A 12,724-nucleotide genomic window follows, 5' to 3' on the forward strand; every position below is an offset into this window, starting at 1 on the left:
GCCTCGAACTTTCCACGAGAGTATATAAACTGCTGATTTTCGGGTCTCTGGGCCACTTCAGTACCAACCTTCAAAGTGTAAAGTACGTAGCAGGGGGCGGGAAGCGCCTCTTTCTTCGGGCAGCAGCTCAACAACAAGGTAATGGCCGTTTAATAACTTCTTTTCTTGCTAGCTCAGCAGTTTAACTCTCGGGGCGGGTCCGAAGCGTTTCCACCATGTAACTTTCCCTAAAGTGTAAAGACTCTTAGCATCTATTCTCTTTTAAAGCTACGTATTGGGATAGAGAGTGCTTAACCCTCTCGAGCTCCAGCTCATATTGTTTTGAGGTGAACTTATTTTTCATAACCGATTCTTCCTTAATGTAATGTAAATTGTCTTCTTATATAAGTCACCTCTTTAGTATGGGATTAGCCCTTGCTTAGCGGCCTAGTGCCAAGTAGGTTTTAAACAAAATGTATTAGGAGTGCAGATCGCCTCCTCTCAAATTGTTATTTTAGAGGCCATGTAATTTACCTTTGCTCACTTAATAGGCCTCAGTAGGTTGGGTATCTTACCCCTGTGTTTATGTCCTTAGAGGACAGCTTGAAAGTCGAGTTGGGTGTGGTCTTTTATAGGCCGGAACTTTGAGAGCTAATTGCTCTTTCCAAAACAAAATTGTGTTTTCTGTGTGCCTCGAGGAGGCTTTACTGTGTAATTGGGAGCAAGTGCTCCTGGGCATGATTGGGGTCTTCTGCCCCTTTGTGGAATTTCTGTATATTGTAAAATTGGGCTAATTGTTCAAGTATTTGGGGGTTTGGCTCTCGGAGCCCATCCTGTAACTCTGTAATTGTACATTCTCGAATAGCGGCTTTGCTACTCTGTACCTTCCATGCTTGTTATTTCTTGATTTTACAAAGAAAATATAACCTTGTTAAATTTTAAATTAACTTTAATTTCGTAGCCTGAGACCTGTTCACCCCCGCACCTTCTTTCACCTCTAACTACCACAAAAATATACCGTAACAAGTGGTAGGAGAGCGTGGTTGAATGGGTCTCAATTTAGCCCCTTTTGACGGCTAAACATTGCTTTGATCCGAACTCTAACAATTTTCTCAGTTGCTGGAAATTTTTGATTTTTCTTTTTCAAAATTGTTCTGTCATCATGCCCGGCCCTCGCGATGTTCTCCATCTTAACTATTTGCGCAAGGAGGAGTTGATCTATGAGTTAACTATCAGAAATGTGCAATCTGGAGGCACGGTTGCAGTAGACACAAACAAGCTTAGAGAGTCCCTTGATTTGCCCATTTCCATCCCCACCTTGGGAGAGAAAGAAATTGACGACTCTCTTTCCACGATCACTGATAATACTACTGAGCTAGCATCTGTAGTTAGTTTTTTTGAAGAAAATGATCCTTCGCCTAATCAAATTAAACGTGTGCAAGCCAGGCTATTTCATTTTTCGAATAGAGTTAACGATCTGTTGTCTCTAAAGTTGAATGACGTTCAGAGGAAGGAAGCTAGTATGGTTCTCGATAATCTTTCTGAATTATGTAGTAAGGTCACCCAATTGTTAACTGGGGAAGCTCCTCCCAAAACTGGTCAACCGTCACGGTGAATGTAGGTAGCGAGGAAGAGCCTCCTAAGGGAGACGTCAATAGGAAAACCGTTGCAGCTCAAACAACCTCTGCCCCATTGGACAACGAGTCTGAACGCCGTAACTTATTGAATAATGTACGTTCTGAATTAACGTCCTTGCCACTTAAACCTTTACCGACTATGTCACCTGGGTTCAGCAGTTTGCCTCATCTATTAGCAATGTTGTTCAGAGGTATCTCTAAGTTTTCTGTTAATACCACCAGTGAAGTTATTTCTTTTTTAAGGTTTTTAGTTGAGTTCCAGGATCATGCCCTTGTTTTTTCTCTTTCTCCATGTCAGATTTTGCAAATCATCTATCTCTATGCAATAGGTATTCTCTCAGACAAAATAGTAAAAGCCATTGCCGAGCAATCATCTATTGAGGACTTCTACGCTCACTTGCTAGCTAACTTCATCCCGGCTAGGGCAAGATCCTCACTTATTCAGAAGTACTATTATCGGTTACAACGCTTGGATGAAAACTTGGCAGATTTCATCCAAGACATTAAGTTCTATACTAGGGTGTTTGCTCTTCACTTCCCTGAAGATCAGGCTATTGTGGAAGGCATTTCACCATCCTATAGGTCATATCTGTGTTTCGCGGCGTGCCCGCAAACTTTCTCTCAACTTGAAGCATTGGCCGTCTCAGCGGAAGGAGTTAGATACGCCGATTCTTTGCGTGTCGCGAAAGAACCCCCTCCTTCTTTTAGTAATCCTCGGCCTCCACCTCGCCGACCAGTCATACCCCGTAAATGTTATGCTTGCGGGTCGCCTGACCATCTTCGTAATAAGTGTCCACTGATCAAGTCTAGTGGGACAAGGAATGGAGCTGGTTCATCACAAGGCTGTTTAAATGTGGGGCTTTCTCACATGTCGCCAAGAATTGCCCAAATTCAAATAGCACCCCCTCCTGCTCAACTTCTGGTGCAAATTCCACCAATGCCAATAATAAAAAATGACTAGTGGATTCGGCTGAGTCGACTAATCCCTCTTCCCGAGGCTCAGCCCCTGGTAAACAGGTCGAAAATTCAGGGAACGTTCAATCTTCAAATTCATCTTTTGAATGCCCCAAAGAATGTCTTAGGATTGCGGCGGATACCCCCGCACCGGTCCCCTTTCTCAAAATTGAGTTAAATAATGAGCCTATAACAGCTCTATTAGATTCAGGCAGTGTTTGTTCAATTATTTCGGATCAATGGTATTCAAAATTGAAATCTGTTTGTAAACTACCTGACTATGGCTCATCTCCTGTTCAATATATTTCGGCTAATTCATCTCCATTAGAAATTCTAGGTTCTTTAAATGTCAAAATCCGCATTTTTAAATTTACATGGAAAATTAAATTGTTTGTGGCTAAGCACTTGTCTTGCCCCATTATATTGGGAGCGGACTTCATTTCTCACTCCGGTCTTGTGCTCGATCTTCAGAGTAAGTCGTGCACATTCAAATTTGCTTCCAATTGTAAAATCCCCTTGTTAAAGTGTAATTCTGTATCATGTTCCTCTATTTTGCCTACCCAGGATGAGATGTTGTTAGACCTTAGACATCTCCCTGAGGAGCAGGCTGATAGTATTCGTAAGTTGTGTCAGTCGTTTCTGGAGGTGTTCTCTGATACTCTTGGTGTTACTAACCTTATCGAATACAAAATTGAGGTCACGGATTCGATTCCTGTCCGTTTTCCACCATATAGGCTATCTCCACCTAAAATGAAGGCTTTGAAAGAAATCATCGATCAGATGTTGAAGGATGGTATTATTAGGCCCTCTAAGTCGGCGTATTCTTCACCTATTTTTCTAGTCCCGAAACCCCAAGGGGGCTTCAGGCCTGTCATTGATTATAGGGCTCTCAATCAGAAGGTGGTGTTACAATCTGTACCCCTTCTCGACCTTCATTCTTGTTTTTCATGGTTCCGTAAGGACAAGTTCTTCACCATCTTGGATCTGAATCAGGCCTACAATCAAATTCCCCTTGCCGAAGAGTCTAAACATCTTACAGCGTTTGCCACGGATTGGAATTTGTATTAATACAACCGCGTGCCTTTCGGGCTCCCCACGGGAGCAGCAGTACTCACTAGACTGCTAGATAGGGTCTTCTCCGACATCAAATTTGAGTACTTGTATCACTACTTGGATGATGTCGTATTTTCGGAGACTTTCGAAGAACATCTAGATCATCTGCGAGAAGTTCTCAATCGCCTTCGCAAGGCTGGGTTAACTGTCAAGTTTTCCAAGGTTGCCTTTGCTAAGCCCTCTATGTCATTCCTAGGGCATATTGTGTCACCTGATGGTGTTGCCGTCGATCATTCTAGAACACAGGCCATCCGTGATTTTAAACCTCCCAAGGACATCAAAGGTATCGCCAGGTTCATTGGTATGGTGAATTTCTTCAGGAAGTTTATTCCTAACTTCGCTAATAGAGCGGCGCCCTTAAACCTTCTTCGTAGGAAAGGCATCAAATTCGAGTGGGGCCTTCTCAACAAGCCGCTTTTGAAGATCTTAAATTAGCTCTCTGTAATGCCCCTGTCCTTGCTATGCCTGATTTCTCAAAGAAATTTATCGTCCAAACCGACGCGTCGTTGTCGGCGGTAGCTGCAGTCCTTCTTCAAGAGACTGAACTAGGGAGGCGACCCATCGCCTATTTATCTAGGACTTTGTCGGCTCAAGAAGCCAAGTGTTCTATCTATGAGCTCGAAGGTTTGGCAGTCTTATTTGCCTTAGAAAAGTTTCGTCTCTATCTTGAACATGACAAATTCGACCTGGAGACAGATAATCAAGCCTTAAGCTGGGTCTTAGGTAGGCCGCGTCGTACTGGTCGTATAGCCCGTTGGGCCATCCGTATTTCTGCCTTCCAATTCGATGTCAGGCATATTAGAGGTACCGAACATGTTGTGGCTGATGGACTCAGCCGTATGTTTTCCAACGACGTTGAGACCCAGGAACCAGTCGACAGTTCATCTCCTCCCGAGTCCATGCTATCTGATGTTAATGCCATCTTAACAGATACTCCCATGCTCTTTAGGGATATCGAGAAATACCAACGTGAAGATCCGACGCTGGCTCCGATAATGGAAACCCTTTCTTCTGGGGAACATGTTGTCCCTTATGTCTTGAGGAATGGTGTTCTATGTTGCGCTTCGAGGCATGATAAGATGATGAAGGTTGTCGTTCCAGCTGTTCTTGTACCTATGATCTTCAAGTACTATCATGAGACCCCATTAGGGGGGCATCTTGGAATCTTTAAAACTCGTGAAAAGATTCGTGAAAGGTTCATCTGGAAGGGTATGGACGGTGAAATCCGTGAACTAGTAAAAGCTTGTAAATCCTGCTTGCTTAGTAAACCCACCATGTCCACCAAGGTAGGCCTGCTGTCTTCTCACCAAGCGTCGCGCCCTATGGAACGCCTGTATATTGATTATGTAGGACCCTTCCCCCAGTCAAAGGGAAACGCCAACAAGTTCATCTTTGTATGCGTAGACGCTTTACAAGATTTTCCTGGTTATTTCCGACTAAGCTGGCTACTGCTCAGTCCACCATTACTTGTCTAAATTCTATCTTTGCTTCTTTTGGTCCGTGTCAATATATTGTGTCTGATAATGCTAAGGCGTTCACATCAAATCTTTTTCGTAAATTCTGTTTTGACCTGTCCATCATGTGACGACGTCTGCTTATTACCCTCAACCATCTTTGGCTGAACGGGTAAATCGTAATCTCGGGTCCGCGCTTATTGCCTATCATCATGAAGATCATTCCAGGTGGGACACGTCCCTGCATTGGTTAGCTTTTGCTTTGAATTCGGCGGTTCATGAATCTCACAAGTTTACTCCAGCTTCTTTGATGTTCAAGTTCGTTCCCAACACGCCGCTCTCTAACCTCTGTTCTCTGAGTGACATTCTACCTGAGACAATAGACCCAGATAACATTAAAGATCTTTGGAAGAAGGCTAAAGCCAATCTTAAGGTGTCTCATGAAAAGGTTAGGGAAAGATATGATCGTGGACGGAGACCCACCAATTTGAAGATAGGTGACCAGGTAATGGTCAAAAATTTTGTTCCCGCGGGCAAGCTTGCCCCCAGATTTCATGGGCCGTGCATAATTCTCGATTTCCTTACGCCGGTTACATTGTTATTAAGTAATCCAGCCACCGAGAGGATATTTAGGGTTCACCTGTCCCAGGTGAAACCGGTGTGATTTTGTGTTAACTTGCTTCCTATAATTTGAAAGGAATATGAAGGTTATATTTTTTTTAAGGTTTTCACTTTTAAGGCCTTCTGCCCCTTCTATAATATTTTGTTTTATATGTAAGCATTTTTGTAAGACCTTCCCCGAACCGTTAATCTGCCATCCTGTTGTTGCCACGGCCATTACCACGCTCCCGTCTCCTGCTCCACTACACACAGTGGCTTGTACGTGAAATGAATTTCTCCACGCCGCTGGCCCCTCAACCTCACCACAATGAATGTACCCTATTATCATTCAGGTCCAACAAAAATTCTGCCGTCGAGCTTCTATGTTTCAGTGCCCCCGCAGCCGCGCGGCGCCGTGCCGCGACTGGGATAGAGGAAGGGCCCCCTCTACTCCAGCGAGGTCGACCTGTGCACGGCGAGCCGGAGCCCTCCTCCCGGCTAAGGCTGATGGGCGGCGCACAACTGTAACTGGCCCGCGACCTGCATGTTCGCCGCGGGCGCGGCGTGCTTCAGCTCCACTACTCCTCTCATAGTGCGGGCGAGCGGTATCTCAGGTTACTTGAGGGGTCCGGGCGGCCTCCTCTGAACTCAAGCAGTGGCGGCTGGTCCGGCCGTTAAAATTATCAACGTTTGAAGTACATATCCAGCTATATGGACATTCCAGTTCAACATTACTACCTTTTCTTGGATTTTACTGCAATACCTGGTGGACTTAGAAAATTTTTCCTCTAAAGTTTTCCTTCTGAATTCAATTTCTACAAACGTAAAGACATTACTTCAGCAGTTACTACAAGAATTTTTGAAACTGGATCAAATAAAATTTCAACAATTTTGATAAATGCTTCTGCAATTAATCTCCATATCAACATCATAACTTTTACCTTGTTTTCAAACAAATTTAATGTGTCACCCCTGGAGGGACTTTTGGGGGGGGAGGTCTGTACCGGGCGGTACACCTCCACGCCGCTAATTCAAACTTTGCGCTTGTTGAAACTCCTCTGCTGGAGGAAGTCTGAACTTTATCTAATGTATTAATTTTCACGTTTCTCAGAAGATGTCACTACTTGGAAATTTTGAAGTTTCTGAACTGGGTCGTTTTCGACGTATTTTTGTTTTTTCCTGTAGTAAGAAGTGTGAACCTTCTCTTCTAGAGGACACTACTGAAGATCAACAATGGTGCACCCTAGTGCGAAGTGAAAGAACTATGTTCTTGGAGAAATTTTGAATTCATAAGTTTGTTTCTTGTTAAATTTATTTCTGTTATTGTTTAAGTTGGCTGTATAACCCTTTCTTTCCCCTTGTTTTGAATTTAGCCAATCCCGAATTTCTTTAATTAATTTATAACCAATCAGATGTATCTTCTCCAACTTGAATATCCTGCTTAACCCTAGCCAATAAAGTTTTTGTGGGCGGGTGTTCTCATTTCCGAAACGCCTCGAACTTTCCACGAGAGTATATAAACTGCTGATTTTCGGGTCTCTGGGCCACTTCAGTACCAACCTTCAAAGTGTAAAGTACGTAGCAGGGGGCGGGAAGCGCCTCTTTCTTCGGGCAGCAGCTCAACAACAAGGTAATGGCCGTTTAATAACTTCTTTTCTTGCTAGCTCAGTAGTTTAACTCTCGGGGCGGGTCCGAAGCGTTTCCACCATGTAACTTTCCCTAAAGTGTAAAGACTCTTAGCATCTATTCTCTTTTAAAGCTACGTATTGGGATAGAGAGTGCTTAACCCTCTCGAGCTCCCACTCATTGTTTTGAGGTGAACTTATTTTTCATAACCGATTCTTCCTTAATGTAATGTAAATTGTCTTCTTATATAAGTCACCTCTTTAGTATGGGATTAGCCCTTGCTTAGCGGCCTAGTGCCAAGTAGGTTTTAAACAAAATGTATTAGGAGTGCAGATCGCCTCCTCTCAAATTGGTATTTTAGAGGCCATGTAATTTACCTTTGCTCACTTAATAGGCCTCAGTAGGTTGGGTATCTTACCCCTGTGTTTATGTCCTTAGAGGACAGCTTGAAAGTCGAGTTGGGTGTGGTCTTTTATAGGCCGGAACTTTGAGAGCTAATTGCTCTTTCCAAAACAAAATTGTGTTTTCTGCGTGCCTCGAGGAGGCTTTACTGTGTAATTGGGAGCAAGTGCTCCTGGGCATGATTGGGGTCTTCTGCCCCTTTGTGGAATTTCTGTATATTGTAAAATTGGGCTAATTGTTCAAGTATTTGGGGGTTTGGCTCTCGGAGCCCATCCTGTAACTCTGTAATTGTACATTCTCGAATAGCGGCTTTGCTACTCTGTACCTTCCATGCTTGTTATTTCTTGATTTTACAAAGAAAATATAACCTTGTTAAATTTTAAATTAACTTTAATTTCGTAGCCTGAGACCTGTTCACTCCCGCACCTTCTTTCACCTCTAACTACCACAAAAAAACCGTAACAGTTATAACCTCCTTTTCCTCTTCCTGCTCTGTCAAGGCATAGCTTTATCGAACATGCAACGCGATCTTATGCATATCACGTAGCTAACTCGCTCAGTAAACGATATATAACTTCAATGATTTGCCTAGTGCGAAAATCAAAAACACACTGTGCACATACTGCGTAGCTAACTCGTTCAGTAAACGATATAGCAACACTTCAATGATTTGGCTAGTACGAAAATCAAAAACACACTATGCGCATATCGCGTAGCTAACTCGCTTAGTAAACGATATAGCAACACTTCAAATGATTTGCGTTGTCTTGTGCGAAAATCAAGAAAACCATACTGCGTAGCTAACTCGTTCAGTAAACGATATAGCAACACTTCAAATGATTTACCTAGTACGAAAATAAAAAAATACAGTGTGCACATATCGGGAAGCTAACTAGCTTAGTAAACGATATAGCAACACTTCAAATGATTTGAATTGTCTTGTGCGAAAATCAAAAAAAGAAAAAAATTACTGCGTAGCTCACTTGCTCAGTAAACGATATAGCAACACTTCAAATGATTTACCTTGTCTTGTGCGAAAATCAAATAACCATACTGCGTAGCTAACTCGCTTAGTAAACGATAACGCAACACTTCAAATGATTTGCCTTGTCTTGTGCGAAAATAAAAAACTATACTGCGTAGCTAACTCGCTCACCGCATTGCTAAGACGCTTAGTAATTGCAAATACACTAGAACACTAATATACGTTATGTAAAACTAAAAACCATACTGCGTAGCCAACTCGCTCGGTCACGCTGCAAATACATCACAACACGACTAGAACACTGATATTCGAATATACGTTACTCTTTTTTCAAAACACACACGGACAAGAATGTTGCGAGATACTACATACTTACATGTTTAAAAAAATGGGTGGGCAAAAAATCATAAATTATTTGTACGCATGTTGTCTCCTCCAAGCTGTAAGAGCAAATGGAAGCAGTACTGTTTCTACTTGCTTAGAACGTGAACGGAAGTAGCATGCTATCTCAGCAAAAAAAATACGCATGACCTTGTCCCTGCATACACGCAAGTCAGACACAATGATGGATACCGCGATTCAAATCCTGGCAACTTATGCCGTCAGGAAGGGCATCCGGCCAGATCCTTATGTTTCATGTAATTACACGTTGCCAGGAAGACTGACGATCGCGCAGGAAAGGGCTAGCAGCAGCTAGCCACCCCCTAGAATTTCTATCTTCAGAGCTGCCGACAGTAGGGTTTCGAGCCCGCTATCTCCTGTAAAGTAACAGAAGTAGTGAGAATGATTGCGGATACAAGATGTTGATGGTGATTCATCTGTCGGATGGGGGTGTTAAGCCTTGTGCAGGCTTCTTCGACAGGAGTAGGCTATGTGCCGGCACCGGGTTTTACTAGGACATCTAGTTATAAAACCCGCTACATCAGATTTGTCTTACTTCATGTCGCGTATACTGCGATTTAAAATCCTAGTCGTTTAACGTTAAGAAGGGCAACCGGCCGTAAAACTATGCTTTATGATGTAAGACGCTAGATACAGCGATTTAAAATCTTAGTTCTTGCGTCAAGAAAAGCATCTAGCTGTAAAACAGATTTTTGCGACTTAAAATCATAATTTATACGTCAAGAAGGGCATTAAGCCGTAAAACAGTTGTTCGTGATGTGAGATACAAGATACTGCAATTTAAAATCTTATTTCTCGCATCAAAAAGAGCACCCGGCTGTAAAACAAATTCCTGCGATTTAAAATCTTAATTCTTGCGTCAAAAAGAGCATCCAGCTGTAAAACCCCGATTCTCGCGTTAAGAAGGGCATCTGGTTGTAAAACAGATTCTTGAGACTTAAAATCCCGGTCCTTTAACGTCAGGAAAGGTAACAGGCTGTAAAACAATAGTTTACGATATAAAACACTAGATACTGCGATTTAAAATCTTAGTTCTTGCGTCAAAAAAGCATCCAGCTGTAAAACCCCGATTCTCGTGTTAAAAAGTGCATCTGGTTGTAAAACAGATTTTTACGACTTAAAATCCCAGTTCTTTGACTTTAGGAAGGGTAACCGGCCGTAAAACAATGGTGTATGATGTAAGACGCTAGATACTGCGATTTAAAATCTTAGTTCTTGCGTCAAGAAAAGCATCTAGCTGTAAAACAGATTTTTGCGACTTAAAATCATAATTTATACGTCAAGAAGGGCATTAAGCCGTAAAACAGTTGTTCGTGATGTGAGATACAAGATACTGCAATTTAAAATCTTATTTCTCGCATCAAAAAGAGCACCCGGCTGTAAAACAAATTCCTGCGATTTAAAATCTTAATTCTTGCGTCAAAAAGAGCATCCAGCTGTAAAACCCCGATTCTCGCGTTAAGAAGGGCATCTGGTTGTAAAACAGATTCTTGAGACTTAAAATCCCGGTCCTTTAACGTCAGGAAAGGTAACAGGCTGTAAAACAATAGTTTACGATATAAAACACTAGATACTGCGATTTAAAATCTTAGTTCTTGCGTCAAAAAAGCATCCAGCTGTAAAACCCCGATTCTCGTGTTAAAAAGTGCATCTGGTTGTAAAACAGATTTTTACGACTTAAAATCCCAGTTCTTTGACTTTAGGAAGGGTAACCGGCCGTAAAACAATGGTGTATGATGTAAGACGCTAGATACTGCGATTTAAAATCTTAGTTGTTGCGTCAAGAAAAGCACCCAGCTGTCAAACAGATTTTTACGACTTAAAATACCCGGTTGTTATAAGTTATGAATTTCATTATGGTGCATATTAACAATTGATCACTATCAAAGGGTAGAGAAGTGTCCACCTATTCAATACCATTAGCTTGTACAGTGTCCTATATAACTGGTAGTAGTTTCGACCCCAGATACTTTGGGTTATCTTCAGCCACGATCCAATTGGAAAACATATGCTCACATAGAACCAGTAACAAAGAAAACAATCTGGTATGTCTCAATTTCAAATCTTTACTAACCACACTACGGTTCCGTACGGCACACTGAACAGCTTATAGCAAGTATTAGGTTTACCGCGGTCACAGTATCAATGTTGTGTTTTGCCGGCGTGTCAGGTTCTTGTGATCTAGAAGACACACGCATGTCTTCCAGTGTTTAATATGAGTATAACATTACGGTCACAGTATGTGGGATTAAACCTAGTACCAGTTATACAGCGTGATTCAGCCGCCCCTTCCAAAGTAGTTTTATGCAACCCACAATATTCATCCTATCCTGAAAACGTCTGCCCTGCCGGTATGCTCAGACAACACAACCGGATATCTTGGCATTTACCGCCTCACATGATAGGACGCCGTAACGTTATACTCGTATTAAATACTGGAAGACACGTGTGTGCCTTCTAGATCACAAGAACCTGACACGTCGGCAGAACACAAAATTGATATTGTGACCGCAGTGAACCTAATACTCGCTATAAGCTGCTCAGTGTGACGTACGCCACTTCAAATGACTCAAGGGGAGCGCTCATGCCCCTAACATAACATACAATGGTACCGTTTAACTTTCATTAAAATACTCCTCTAGGCACCTAAGACTTCTAGGGAAGTTGAATACATTGCTCAACATCTATATTTACATCTACCAAGGGCAGAAACTCCCAATAACTTCCTTTAAGCTGCAGTAAACAGACCCAATGGTTCACTCATAACTTTATAAATTCATATTTAAACATGTTAGGTTTCAATCAGCTTGGCATGTATAATGCCTTAAAACATTTAGCGCCCATCCAGTGGCTTACAAGCGAAGAAATGTCCTCCCATCATCCGTGAGTTTAATCAAGTCTTAGATGCTTACCTCCCATACCCCTAGCGGTCCTTGGTTCTAATACAGGTCCGTGAAGTGCTCAGGTGACAGAGCAAGAGAAGAATGCCTACTCCCAGCGAGCCCGCACGGCCTCGCCAAGAGTAGCGATGACGCAAGGGCACGTAACGCATCCGCAGGAGCAAGGGAGGGAAAAGCAAAGGGAGACAAGTACAGGACAGGGCGGAAAACCTCCTTTACCCTGAGGCCATAATTTAGGAATACTTATTACAATTTGCCCGAGTGCATAACTCAAAGGGGAGAAATAACACAGTAGTGCATAAAAATGAGTAGAAAAAAGTAGTATAAGGGGGCGGGGGGAATCAAACACATGGCTCAGTCTGGAAAGGAGTGCAAAGAGGAAAGAAAAGTTCAGAGAATTTCAGACTTTACTCAACACAGACATCAGGAAAGTTCTGAAGCATGTGCCTACTCGATGGTTATCACTAAGAAGGTGTTTAGGTAGGATTTTGCTGCAGTGGGACCCTTTGGTTACTTTATCCAGGAGCGAAATTGTAAGTAAGGATTCTCAGATGTTGAAGACTTACAAAATTCCTAAGCACAGTTTAAGTGCAGATGTGTCTTGTTTGAAAAGGTGAAGGATTGTCATAACATTTCACCACACTCCTCTGGTAAAAGGAAAACCCAGTCATC

The sequence above is a fragment of the Anabrus simplex genome, chromosome 6, assembly GCF_040414725.1.
Source record: "Anabrus simplex isolate iqAnaSimp1 chromosome 6, ASM4041472v1, whole genome shotgun sequence".
NCBI lineage: Eukaryota > Metazoa > Arthropoda > Insecta > Orthoptera > Tettigoniidae > Anabrus > Anabrus simplex.